At 45.8% G+C, this 3,608-nt stretch overlaps 1 pseudogene; it reads right to left on the reverse strand.

Annotated features, from left to right (window-relative positions):
- LOC102867746 overlaps nt 1–3,608 on the reverse strand; it is a 5,454-nt pseudogene that overhangs the window by 1,128 nt on the left and 718 nt on the right.

The raw sequence follows: 3,608 nt of genomic DNA on the forward strand, positions 1-3,608 counted from the left end.
GTGCCCAGCGTGCCCTTGCTTTCCACGCCACCTGCATTCTTGGCCATGTTCGGCCCGTTGGGGGTTCTCTCCATTTTGGGTGACTCAATTTTTGGTGTGGGCTGTGTGACAATGGGCTCACACGTGTTGATCACCTCCCTCATCTTGTCATAGATGTCATGAGTGCGCACCACGGGGTCCTGATGCAGGCTCTGCTTCGCCCGTGCGTTCATGACATTGTTCATCCATTCCATGGCCTCGTTCACACACCTCTCCACCTTCTTCATCTCAGACTCGTCGATGTGGCTGTACTGCTCATCCTTTCCCCCTGGAAGTCGGCGGCAAACTTGGCAAAATGCTGCAGAACATCTCCCAGATCCTGAAACGCTTTGGGCCACTCCTTGGCTTCCTTATAGCGGACCTTGACCAGGGTGCCAATTTTCAAGCTCCTGCAGCTTGTCCACTTAAGCTTGCTTACGCTAGTCCTCCCCCCTCCTCTACAGCCAGTTCTCCGTCTCAGTGAGAAGGTTCAGGAAGCTCACTTAGGAGTGCCTCGTACGGCCCCCCACACAGCTTGTCTCTGAATTCATACACGTACACCTCCACTGCATTTTTAGCATCGTTTCGCTCTTTTTCCAATTTATCCTGCATCATCATCTTACCCTCGGTCTCTATGTACATGTTCAGGAGGTCCCTTCCCAGCTGCCACACTAAGTTAGCTTCCACAGGCAGCTCCACATTCACCACCTTCATTTTCGGTTTCTTGGCTTCTGGGGGCTGGTCAACTTTCTTTTCATTTGCTTTGTCAACCTCTGGGGCTGCGTTCTCTTCTGAGGGAGGCTCAGGTGGAGGGGAAGACTGGGCAGGCTGGTGCCCATCGGTTTGTAGCTGGGGCTGTGCTCCAGCGACACTGCTCGCGGACTGGGGATTGTTATCGCAGTCGGGGTGTTCAGCCACGTGCTGACCTTCATTCTCCATGTCGGCATCCACAGAGGCCGCTCCGCTGTCCTCGGTGGGCACTTTCTCCACCATGGAGGCCGCGGACACGGTGAAGATGCCGTGCATGTTGATACGCACTTTGACTTTCACTTTAGACTTTTCTCCGTCTTTCTGTGCTGAAACGTTCTGGACCACAAAGCGGCCTATTTTTGCTTCTGGATATGGTACACCCTGCGGGTCAGAGTAGAAAGCTTCCAGCTCGAAAGGCCCTTTTCTGTAGAAAGTGAGGACTTTGGAGAAGGGCGCTGGGTGGTTCTAGGGGAATACCTCGTGAACGCCTTCAGCATCTTCCACGTCATGGTTCCAGACCAGAGAGATTGAGAAGGGAATCACATCTGTGATGGAGAACTCTTATCACTTTTAAGACTGGGGAAAGGATCGCACACTGCAGTGCACACCCGGGGGGGGGGGGGCAGCCACGGCTTCATCTGCATTAAGCACGGTGCTGATGTCCTTCCGAAAGAATCTGGTGATGGCTTCTTTCACAGCAGGGATCCGAGTGGTGCCTCCAACTATCTCAACCGCACTCACGTCCTCTACTTTGAGCTTCGCTTGCTCCATCAGTGTATGAAGGGGTCTGTCTATCCTTTGCAGAAGGTCAGCACAGAGCTCTTCAAACTGTGACCTGCTCATCTTCGCCGACACATCCCTGTCGTTCATCAAACACTCGATGCTCATGGGTATCTCCGTGCTGATGGAACTCATGAGCTTTTTCAGCTTCTCACACTCCTGAGACAGGCGGAAGAGGGCGCAGCTCTTGGACTTGACATCCAACTTGTACTTGGCTTTAAATTCGGCACAAAAATGTTCCACAAACTTTTCATCAGTTTTTCCCTCCTAAGAAAGGATCAAAAGCTGTTCCCAGGACCTTGAGCTTCCCCTTGTTGAAGGCGCAGGCAGACACCTGAAAGGCAGAGTGTCCCATGTCAACAAACACCACGATCCGTGGGTCACCATCCAGGCCTGGAAGATCTGGCCTGTAAATCCCGTAGTTCACAGCAACTGCGGTCATGTCGTTCATCAGGCGGAGCCAGTTGAGGCTGACGATCTGGGCAGCGTCCAGCACCGAGCGTCTCTCGGCGTCCGTGAAGAAGGAGGGCACTGAAATGACACAGTCCGTCACAGGCTTCTTGAGGTTGTTTTCTGCCATCTCTTTCAACTTGGTCAGCAGCATGGCTGTTACCTGCTCCACGCTGAACAGATGCTCCTCTCCCATGTATGTCACCTGTATCCCAAAGCCATGGTTAATCAGGGTGACCAGGTCATAACTTAAGTTTTCCTTCTCTGTTTGAACGAAGGGGTCACTGAACACTCGTCCACGGAACCTCTTGAAGTGGGATACTGTATTGTTTGCAGGAGTGACTTGCTGATTCTTTGCTGCAAGTCCAATTGTTCTGTTTTTCAATCCAAAGGATATTACTGACCGTCGCCTCCACGTGCCACTTCAGCTTCCTTCTTCTCTATAACTGTAATTTTAAACAAAGAAAACGATATATTAGGTTGATATTCTTTCATTATACTTTACTAATCTGTAAGCTGAGTAAATAATTTATCAAACTGGATTATATGAAGAAGAATACAGATTTAGGATGGAGGAAGATCCATTAATAATTTGCATATGGAAATAATAGAAGCCTGCTTGCTAAAAATGAAGAGAATTTGGAGCACCTACTAATGAAGATCAGAAGATAGCCTTAAATATAAATTATACCTCAACATAAAAAAATAAAAAGCAACGCTTTATTATTGGACCACTATAAAGACACTATTTAAAGCAGAGTAAAGACACAATTTACACATATATATCTATATCTATGTCTATATCTATATGTATCTATCTATCTATCTATCTATCTATCTATATCTTATTATATAGATGTTGATCCATAATCAAAACACATGGGAGACAAATCTGCTGCCAAAAACTTATTTAAAGTGATACTCCACCTTTTCATATTATTTACTAAACATATGGGGAAAAGATCTAATTGTTAAAAACACTTTACCTGATTTCAAACTAGGCAAAATTTCCTTGTTCTTATCAAAGAATTGCTTCTAGACCTATGTGAAGGATCCTCATGAGTACAATCAAATGTTCTGGAATCCAATTCTTCTCAATTAATGTGATGCCAAAGATTATAGTTCAAAATGGCATTCCTAGCCATTGATTGACTTTTTATTTTGTCATGAAGCATTTATGGCGTTAAAGAGAATTAGGTTAAGAATCAAGCCCCATCCCATTGGAGACCTATATAAGCTCATGAAAATGTGATTGTGAGTGATGCAGGCCAGTGTTGCAGAGATCAGGGAATGATAAGCCAGAAGCCTGTAGACCATCAGCTGTGGCATAGCTGGATATTGTGTATGCCATAGCTGAGAGTCAATGGAATGATAAATCAGATCAAACATTTGAGACATTTTAATTTCTGTCTTTTGGTAACTACTCCACTACTAATATTAGCAGAATGGATTGTAAATGCAATTAGGCATATTTCTTTTTAGGTCAAACAGTCAAATATCTTTGCATAGTCAGTATAACACAAGTAAACGTCTTACTAGTATTCAATGCTTTCAGTCAAGATCTGTCTGACATCAACAGTGACATCCCTTGTTTCAAGGTCTCTTTGGAA

This window comes from Elephantulus edwardii, unplaced genomic scaffold (genome assembly GCF_000299155.1).
Source record: "Elephantulus edwardii isolate Elephantulus edwardi_28Jun2011 unplaced genomic scaffold, EleEdw1.0 scaffold00136, whole genome shotgun sequence".
Taxonomy (NCBI): domain Eukaryota; kingdom Metazoa; phylum Chordata; class Mammalia; order Macroscelidea; family Macroscelididae; genus Elephantulus; species Elephantulus edwardii.